This window comes from Pleurodeles waltl, chromosome 12 (genome assembly GCF_031143425.1).
Source record: "Pleurodeles waltl isolate 20211129_DDA chromosome 12, aPleWal1.hap1.20221129, whole genome shotgun sequence".
In the NCBI taxonomy this organism is placed as follows: domain Eukaryota; kingdom Metazoa; phylum Chordata; class Amphibia; order Caudata; family Salamandridae; genus Pleurodeles; species Pleurodeles waltl.
In genome coordinates this window covers 247,164,882-247,175,705 of record NC_090451.1, presented here as the reverse complement: position 1 = coordinate 247,175,705, position 10,824 = coordinate 247,164,882, and the positions used below count along the sequence as shown (strand labels likewise).

The 10,824-nt window shown below is 43.0% G+C and overlaps 1 protein-coding gene across 1 annotated transcript in view; it reads left to right on the top strand.

The window, feature by feature from the left end:
• Window positions 1–4,319: 4,319 nt before the first annotated feature.
• Window positions 4,320–10,824, top strand: part of ANKRD27 (ankyrin repeat domain 27) — a 494,829-nt gene continuing 488,324 nt past the window's right edge. Inside the window, exon 1 of the mRNA XM_069217700.1 lies at window positions 4,320–4,454. The gene's annotated coding sequence lies outside the window, so the exon portion shown is untranslated. The remainder of the gene's footprint in view (window positions 4,455–10,824) is intronic.

The window sequence follows — 10,824 nt, the reverse complement described above, 5'->3', positions numbered from 1 at the left end:
GGTAGTGGCCCTGGCATAATCAGAGAGGCTATTATCAGACCTCTTACATAATGAGATTGCTGCCATAATTTGTCGGCACACTACATGGCATCAAAGGGACAAGTAGATCTTTTTACAGGACAAGTAGATTTGAGAAGCAACCTGTCCCCTGGACAAGTAGATATTTTAATAAATTCCACACCCCTGAGGTTATGCTCAGGTTGCCGAGGAAACTACAGAAAATGCGTTTATGGGCAAAGCCCAACGAAAAAGAACAGAGCATACCTCAGAATGAAGGAGGTAATCTAGGTGGGGTTTAGAGGAAAGGTGTGAAATAAGGAGGGACAGAGAGAAAACTTGTACCTTAGAAGCACAACCAGACAGTAGAGAAGCACGCCCTCCACCCATGGAGAGCAGGGGTAGGTACAAAGCCGTAGATAAGGAACAGTTTGAGGCAGAATTAGAGGAGAGGCTTTTGGCATGCTTGCTGGTTGCAAATAACCAGGTGGGAAATGCTGAAAATGATGAACAGCACTGATATCGGCCTTAATGCTATCAAGGAAAAACCAAGAGCCATCCCCCTCATGGTGATGCGACATCACTGTGTGTTAGGCTTGATAACCGCAAGAAGGGTGGGATGTGTGGGAAGATCAATGAATGAAAAATGTATAGAACACTATCCAGAAGCCATATACTTTCAGACAGTCCTCAGCAGACAGTTCTGTAACTGTTCTCCCGGACGTAATGTTTAATTAAACCAACCTTTCCTATTTTGCCAAGCGCCTCTTTTCTTTCATTTTTTCCACAGTAAATACACATTTGAGTAAAAAGATTTGTTAGTTTTGCATCCTTCATAATGAGCAGGCCTGTGTGTTTCTAGGCCACATGTCTTATATTACACTTAAGTCACACTTACAACGCCATCTCCTTGCTGCCATTAGAGTGCAGCAACACAGTAACCCAAGCTGCAGTTGCCTAGATCATGGCAACTCACAATTCAATGGTGACTTGTTAATCTATAATGCCATTAGTTAAACTTTAACTTAGCCAGAATGTTGCACTTAGACTAGTCCCTGGCATAACGAACAAAAATACTGTCTGCCAATTGAAGAATCTGCATTGTTTTCCCGGGTACTAAGCGCATTACTTTCAAAAGGCTAAGAATGCACTATTGCGCTGACCACAACTCTTGCACCACCTTTATTCAATCACGTTTCCAGAGATATGCCTATAGTCTCAGTCTTCATTCAGCCGTAGCCCCACTCTCATGGAACCACAATCAAGGATTTCTGAGCTAGGGTGTGTACTTCGCTACTAAATTCTGGACAGTTGTTTACTTAGATATGTATCTAACCATTTCCATTTTAAGACGCTGAAGGCTTTGTTTTTTCCATAACAGGTATTTCCTCTTACGAAAGCCTTCCCTAGCCCCGGGAAACCCAAAGACTTGGCTCTCACGCTTTGTAAATATATTCACAGCCCAGCCCTACTCCTTTTACCCCACTTACTGCGCTGCTAAGGCACTGGTGTATCTTAAAATGGTGCCACCTACAAGATGTTATGAACACCCCTCCTCAACTATTCCATATCTCAAGGATATTCATTGGTCTAGAATTGAGTGGTTAACACTTGGAAGAGTTGTGCCGCCCTGCTCCACAGGAGGCTGTGCTACTCCCCTGTGCAAAAGCTTACCAAGCTCACGCTGACCCTGACCCTGACCAGGCAACTCAACCACCACCACCTACTATGTTACCCAGACCAGGTGACTGAACCACCTCTTTGCTTTTCAGGACAAGCTGCTAGTACCCTAAGCTGGGTGTACCTGGCCAATGCAAGCCCCTACATGTTGTCAGGGTCGAACCTTGGAGCAACCGTGCCATGGGCGAAAAACAAAGTGGGGGACCCTATTAACTCAAGTCTGCACTTCCTGTCATGGTTCAATCTACAAAAGCACCACGGATGTCCCCTTTTTCTATTCATAGAACAGCAACAGTGTGAACTTTGATTGCAAACACAGAACAGGTACAGGACAGATAGCCCAACAAGCTTCTTTGCCACACTTGCACACCACAGGTACATTCTAGTGATAAGCAACACTTAATTCCGACATAGGCAATACCCATGGCACATGAGCACTTCATCAAGTCCTGTTCATTTTGTCTTGTGTTTACTGCCTTAGTTAAGCGTTTTCTTGTCAGAGCTCTAGATTACAGAATGCATAGCCTTCATATCCCAGGAAACTGAATACCATTTAATTAAATAACAAAGAGCCAGATGTACCAACTTTAGGAATAATGGTTTCCTAGCTGTAATTCTTTCCGAATCATAATTCGAAAGTGAGTATTCCTAATGCATGAAACTCTTGAGTTTCATTAGCGATTCCAAATGGGCAGCAAATAGACCTACCTCACGCATATTAATGAGGGAGTTTGCCATTTGAGGCCCATTAGGAATCGAGCCATCAAAGGGATGGTGGCCTGCTGAGGTCGTGATTGCTTTTTATTAATGCTGTTTTTTTTTTTTTAATTCAGCCTCCTTAAAGGAAAATGGGATGTGTTTAAAAAGAAAAAAACGAAACTTTGAAGTGTCATTGCGCTCTGAAAAAATATTATTTACATTCTCAATCGAAAAAGGGTCAAGGGACCCCCTTCCCTTTGCGAATAGGTTACCACCAGTTTTAAACCGGTGGTAAAGTATTACTGTTTTGCAACAAGAATTTGGTTGTAAAACAGTAATACGAGCCCATGCCAAACACAGAATTGTAAATACAAAATGTGAATCGCATTTTGCCTTTCGTACATTAAAAAAAACGTTTTCTGGTCACAAATGGACCAAGAATCAGGCCGTTTGACACGGAAAATGCTTTCACATCTGGCCCATAGTGCATGGACTTCGAAACGGCTGAATTGAACACTGAACTGCTCTACTTACGCAAGTTATTAGAAGAGATACATTTGCCTCACATGCAAACATTAATTACTCACAAATGTATCGAGGAGAGAGTACCAATGGCAAGGTAAAATAACCCTTTAGTTTAAAAAAAAAACTGAATTCAGATGCAGACGGATAAAAACACAACAAAGTGTCTTACTGATAGCATTTTACTAACACCAGCCTGGTCCATCCGTTGAATCGTTCTACAGTAAGTTCTTAAAATTAGAGTCACTCACTTTAGAAAAAGGAACCATAAAGTAACATAATAAAACAAATGATGCATGTCATTGTCGGAATAAGGTAAGTATTAAGAGTATGCCATAAATAAAATACAATCAGTTTCCACTGCATTACTAAACGTTTAAGCCTGCTGCTAAGGAAGAAGGTGCACCAACAATTGAAATAACCTTTTGAATTCCCTGACCCCTTCATGCCACTCCTAGAGCACAGCTACTTTCCTGGGGACGACACAGAGGGAGAAACTATCCATGAATACACAAAATGTGATTATATCCACCACGACAAAGGTCCCCTGCCCCCTAACAGAAGGGAAAAGCATCCCTCACCCCTTCTCTGGAAACGTCAGTTCTAGTTCCACAGTAACGGTTGACTATAAACCGAACAGACCACCGCATGGTTCGGAGTATCAGAATGTCTCGGGTAACCGTCGCATAATAAAGCGGTCCAATTCACATCGCTCCCCATTTACAATAAAGATAAAAACAAATACTCGGTTTTGGGTTAAGGGAACAAAGAAGCAGCTTTAACTTCGCTGCTGGCTTTAGAACTGTGGAAAAGGGAAGCCTGGCATCGGAAGCGCCGAACGTATTTGGTGCGCCTCTTGCTTTTGTTCCACTGTTCTCTCCATAACGCTGGTACCCTTATTAAGTGATGGTGCCAATTTTGGAAGCCGGCTTAAATAGTGAATTGTCAGCAGCTTCTGACACACTTCAGTTCAAAGGCGCCCTGGCCCGAATCCCAGCTTTACCATGCCCTGGGACGGCCCTGTATGGCGTGCTGTTGCTCTCTGTTATTTAATGTACCAAGAACTCAACATGAGTGCTTTATATACGCACCAGTTTCATTACACAAGGTATCTTGCTGCATCACTCGTCCATTTGGTAGAAGGTGGAGCTTGCATCAACGTAAATCTGATCACCAGTGAAGGATCCATGAAAGATCACGCAAATATCAATGTAACAAACTGCTCCATAAACCCATGCTGTAATACACTAAGCATCCACTTCCGGGTAGAAAACACAATTCCCGTCTGGAACAGGTGGTTCGTTATTTCCGGGGGCGGGCTCTTCCGGAGCGCTGGGCAGTAAGTTCCGGGCGTCACTTTCTGTTTCTAACCAATCACGGAGTCAGCGTGGCGTTAACACTGCTCAATCCATCCAAGTACCGACCCTTAACCTGACAGTCATTATAAACGCAGCTTTCCGATTGGCTTATTCACCTTTCAGTTTAAAAAGTAGTAAAAGAGTTGAAAACAAGGCAGACAGTTAACCTGATTTTGAAGAACATCCACCAGGAAAGAGGTAAGACGTAGGAATACAACTTTCCTACATAATGTCGTGGAACGCGTAGCGCACGAGCAATGCTGTACACCAGAAGCACGATTTGTGTTTACGTGGTAGTGCCATATTGCAGTCTTTGGATATGTGTGCGTGTGTGTATATATATACATATATATATACATACATACATACACACACACACTAATTACTACGGTTCATGGCCATTCGGATAGAGTTGTGGGCACGCCCCTGTGCATATTTTTATGCTGCTGCCCCGATAAAATATGTATTTTACTTGTTGCCCTCCTTCCAGTATTACTAAGTTAAAACTTAAAACTCGCTGCACTTAACATAGTCCATTGTTGCTTAATCATTGTGCGATTATTTCATAATTGCACGATGGTATTTAGCTGTACGCATGAGATGGAATATGGCCTCTTGCATACCCAAAAGCACTAAAGCGTGTTCATGAATACTTAGATACACAGTCAGAAGCTATTTCTTTATCCAGAACATTTAGTTAATTTACTACCTTCATGTGATTTGTTTGGACCATGGAGCATGTACAATAGCCATTCCACAGAATGATAAAAGTGATCTATTGGTAGTTTTTGTTGAGCTATCCAGAATATGGTCAACACGGGTTATTTCTGTTATTCGTGGTACAAGCTCACTAAATATGACATGGTTGATTAGTCTAGTATATTAATATTGAATTGGTAGCCGTATATCGTGAAATGAATGCATTATTAACTGCTGAATAATTATTTGAAGAATACATTTGACTTTTTTTTACATTTTTGGTTCATGCGTTCCTTCATTGATGGTATTATGACTAAGTAACATGTAGACGCAAATCTGACACTGAACGTCTGTGGCTGTGCATGCACAGCAGTACACTGTTAACTTGGGCACAACAGGACGTATCCTTTACGCCTTTTCAAATTGGTTAATACAGTGTATGTAGAAGAACTTAACGTTCCCGCTCAAAACAGTGGATGGAGATCTACTGGCCAACAAACTTCAGTTCATGCTGTTAGTTTTTATGTGTGCGGTAAGTGTTGCTGCACGTCTTCTGCATGTTGACACACAATGGGGGTATTATGTGTGGTTATAGTCTTATATGTATGTGTACCTAATACCTTAGTGGCCTGTCATTTCTTTGCGTCACCAGCAGGGCCGGCTTTTGGGCGGTGCGAGCGGTGCGGCCGCACCGGGCGCTGACCTTAGGAGGGCGCTGTGTTTAGCAATAACTTCCGAACCTTGCTATTTAAAAGCACCTGCTGAAAAGTTCCTTGTGCGTCCAGACTTCAGGAAACAATTAAAATGTCAAGAAACCTCTAGTAATGTTCGTGCTAGGGAGAGAGATTGGAGTTTTGCCTAGTGGCATCTTCGCCTCAGCATAATGTGGCATTGAAGGTTAATATGCCTACTGCAAAAAAACAGAATTATGGGGCCTATTTAAGGAGCACCACTTTTCTTACACCCCTTAGTGTCCCCCTAACACCCCCATGTGTGCGCTGTATTTAAAATAAGGTGCACCATGGCGGTAGTTAGGGGACTAGCGTCAATACTTTTTTACGCTAGTCTGGCGCTTTGCAGGATTAGTGTAAAAAAAATGTTGACGCTAACCCTGCAAAGCACCCAGAGGCTCACTGTAACCAACGGAAGCCTTCTTTTAATGCCTGCTCTGAGCAGGTGTTAAGAGTGCAGGAAAAAAAATGATGCAAAGAAATCTGTCCGATTTCTTTGCGCCATTTTTTTTTGGCCCCACTAACGGGGGGATGCCCCCTTTGCATACATTATGCCTGCAACAGGCATAATGTAGCGCAAAGGGTTACAAAGTGGTGCAATGCAGGCATTGCAGCACTTTGTAAATATGGTGCAGTGTTTTTGGCCTTCTAACGCCACATAAGCTTAAAAAAATGTCAAGGGTAGTAAACACTATATAAATACAATTTCAGTATGTATGCTGAGGGCAGTATTCATGATACATTTTTAGGACGCCCAGGGAACATTAGTTTTATGTATAATGAAATAACTCACAAAGGTTGTAATTATGCACAAATCTGACCTGGATTTTACTCTTCTTGATTTACTTCGGACACTCCTGGACTACAATGTTGTTGCATGCAAGAATTCCACCAGCTGTTGTGTGCTGGACGCAAGGAACGGTCATGTCACGTTGACATAGCTTGCCCAAAGTTAGAGTGGCTCCTTTCAGTGGCAACTGCATCACTCCATAGTAAAAGCATGCATCTCCAAGAGTCAGTCACTATAGGAGAAAAAAGCTAAAAGGCAAAGTCCTCCTGCAAAGGATTGTGGAGATTATAGATTGTAGATTAGCAGGTGAAGAATAAAGAAGGACTAGGAAATTAAAAGTCCTGATGGAGCTGTACAGAGACTGTATATGAGAATCTAAGCCAGGATTGTTTATGAAAAACCAGGACAAGGCTATAGTCTGAGCTGGAAAAATGTGAATGGTAAAAATAGCAAGACAATATGGTGCACAACCAGCTGACAAAACTGCAGTTTGACTGTATTGTGATGTATTGATCACACTGGAGAATTCCATTATATAGGGTAAAATGTGAATTGTTCATAGAGGAAGTGGAATTGTTTTAAAGGAAAGTTATCAGCAGGCTACTGTCAAGCTGAATTGGGCATAGGCAGGTCATCTCTTTTCAGACGAGAACCCACAACCTTGGCCATCACTGGTGTCCTCTCTTGGCCCCTGAGCTGATTCCAGGAGCTCAGATCAGAGGTCCCAGCATAGCAGCACATGCTTAGCAGTGAAGAGAGATTACACACTCAGCAATGAGAAGGAGGAGGAGGAGGACCAGGACCAGGAGGAGGAGGAGGAGGAGGAGGAGGAGGAGGAGGAGGAGGACCACCACCAGGAGGAGGACCACCACCAGGAGGAGGAGGACCACCAGGAGGAGGAGGACCAGGAGGAGGAGGACCAGGACCAGGACCACCGCAAATCTAGGCCATCCCTTGGCCGTGAGACCATGCGAGGATCTAAAATCAGTTTCTTAATTCTAAGATGCAAAGAAAGTGCGTCCTTGGTGTGTGCAGTCAAGAATTTGATGAATTTGCATATTGATTGTGCGTCATTGGGATCAAACATTGACATCACACCTTACCGACAGGAACGAGTCCCATTTCTCATAAAAAGCGGTTTTAATAGTTGTCTGCGGGCTTCTTTTAAGGCTGGACAAATACAAATCAGGTGAACCATATCTTCTTTTGGGCCTTTGCATAGCTTGCAGTAAGTCTCTCCTCTATTCTTCCACGATGGTTGGTCCGCTCTAGCAGGAGATGCACCCAAACGCAGAGTCAGGAAGCGATGCTTGATGTGAAATGCGAAGGTTTCGGCCAGGTATTGTGATGGGGCCATGGTGGTATAAGTGTGCATTACCAGCCAGGCGTGTGAGCGCTGCGCAAGTTTAGCTTTATCATCTAGAAAAGATTGGGTACTTATTTCCTTTTTTATTGCTCGACACAAAAGGGAATACGACATGTTGGAATCCCATAGGTACTTTGTTTTCGTCTCTTGCAAGGAGTTGTTTAGGTATCTGTTGTAAACTGAATTAGGGTTGCCATTTACTGAACTCCATAGTGCTGCTACTAGAGGGCTGGCAGTGTTTTTACTTATTTTGTACCAGATCTTTATTGTGTGGGCCTTCCTGTCAAGCTTCTGTTGTGTTAGACCAAATTCCAGCCTTATCTGTGCAGGGGAAGCAGAGCGAGGAAGATTGAAGACTTCCTTATAGATTTTTATTTGCTGCCTTTCGAGAAGGCTTGCATCTTTCCCATATTGGGCTGCACTTCCGTATGTAATTGCTGGAAGGAGTTTAGCCGACATGACCAACATTAGTGGTTTATATGATGGGCCCTTTAATCTTTTAGCAAGAGTGCAGAAAGCGAACGCCAAGGCTTTGGACTTCTGTAGAATATACTGATTTTGCGGCACAAAATTGATCTTATTGTCTACTGTAAGTCCAATATATTTGTAGCTGCAGATCGTATCGAGCGTGAAACCGTTCAATTTTATTTTGTTTGCAGGATTCAAAGAGCAGCCTATAGACATTGTTTTTGTCTTTGAAGCATTTAACCTCTAGTTTGTTTGCCTTTGCAAATTCGCCCAAGGCAGTAACCAGGCGTTGCAACCCTATTTTTGTGTGGCTTAACAGAACAATGTCATCCGCATACAATAGATGTGTTATAGCCAGACTTCCCATCCTTGGAGAATGTGAGTTGGTTGCATCTAGTTTTACAGAGAGATCTGCCATGAAGAGGTTAAAGAGGTGCAGGGCCAACACACAGCCTTGCTTTAATCCTATATTTGTTGGTATTCTCCTGGAAACTTTTGAGCCGTCTGTTACCTTGATTCGTACCCAAGTTTTGTCATACAGTGATTCTATACACCGCAAAATGCATTCTTGCAAACCCCAACTCCGTAGTTTGTTCCAGAGAATTGCTCTGTCTACACAATCAAAAGCACTTTTGAAATCGACAAAACATATGTGTAAATTTTTCTTTAAGCACTTTGCTCGATTGGCTATATCTCCTAGCACAAGAATGTTAGTCAATGTGCCGTAGCCCTTCCGGAAACCGGTTTGATTCATAGGGACCAAGTTATTTGAATTTGACCAGGAGAGCAGGTCAGCTAGGATTAACGAGGCAAAGTATTTGACCTCCCTGTCAATTAGAGCTATCAGCCTGTAGCTAGCTGGGTTTGCCCTGCTGCCTCCTTTGTATATAGGATTAATGATGGATCCTTTCCAACTATCAGGAGTGGTACTGTTACGTTCGACTTCAGCATATAATATTGACAGAGTGGCTGACCAGTAATCAAGGTCTGCCTTGAATATGGCTTGGGGGAGACCATTAGGGCCGGGAGCTCCGTCCCTACGGCTCCTTCTGATCACTTGGGCTACTTTATTGGCACTGAATCTCATATCACTCCGAGGAAGGTCTGTAGGTTTTAGCAAAGCCTTCAGTTGCTGATTTTCTACAGGAGGAGTTGGCTTAAAAAAGATGTCTAACAGGTAATCCACCCATTTATCTTCTGAAATTGAAGTACAGTTTATTACTCTTGCTTTTCGGTCTATTTCATTCACTGATATCCAGAATTCTCTAGTATTAGCCTTTCTTAAGTTGAAAAGTAATTTGATCCAGAAATCCTCCTCCTTTTGGGTTCGTATTTGCCATAGCTGTTATAATTTTTCCGAAGGGTTTTTATTTGGGTACATAAAGACTCTGTAGGAGGTTTATCTTTTGTGGATCTGAGTTTACGTCTCAGATCCTTTCTTAAGTCTAAGATATTTGGTGGGATAGTTAGTGGCCTCCGGTTGTGATTTGGTGCTTGGCGCCTGGCTGAGCCAAGTGATGGTACTAACTGTAGAAAGCTGGCCCACACTTCCCCAGCTGAGAGATCTTGGCATGCTGTTGATTGAAGCAGGGTTTTTATATTTTTGCACAGCTGTGGTAAAGAGGACTCCGTACAGAACAAGCTGTTTCGATTGACAGAGGCAACTGTACCTAATTCATTTATGGCTGGAAGAAAACACTGAGCGTTCCAAGCCAATTCTATGTGCTGAAGCGAGTGGTCACTGTGAAGAGTAGGTATGATTTTGAATTTTTTAACATGTGCCAGAAGGGGAAGAGAGACGGCAGTATAGTCAATTGTAGTTGCAGATTTTGCAGTATGATGAGTAAAGCTGGGTGGGACATCACCTTTCACCCTGCCGTTTAGCACCCTCATACTCAGATGTTCTAAGGCCTCGACCAATTGCTTGCCCCTTGTATCCAATTTCATATGTGTTGATGGTGACTGTGGTAGCACTGACCAAATTGCGTTTTCTGCTGCCAATTGCTCGTCCGGTTCTGGAGTATATATCAGGTTGCTGTTAAAGTCGCCTGTTACTAAGATGTCTCATGCTGGATTAGCGCACCGTATCTCGTCTACCTTTTGTAGTAACTTCTCGAAGAGAAGTACTTCGCGATGTTTCCGCGGATGGGCGTAGACATTAAAGATAATTAGTGGAGCGTGACGGTTGCAACTAAAATTGATTTTTATTGCCTGTAAGTCTGTTGATGAGAAGGCCAGCTGTTCTGTTGTGACCTGAAGTGCCGTAGAGATGTATGTGGCTAGACCACCGCTTGCCCTGCCTGATTTGTTTGATTTTTCAGCTCCAATGTGGTGTAGAGAATAGTCTCCTAGTTCTATCGGGTCTACCAGCCATGTTTCTTGCAGCACTATTATCGAGTAGTTGCAACTGGGCATTGCTGTAAGTCCTTCTGTAATAATTGCTTTTGCTCCTGCAATGTTCCAGGACATAATAGTAACGGTCGGCCTTTGATCTGTGTCTGGGGCATTACGTAT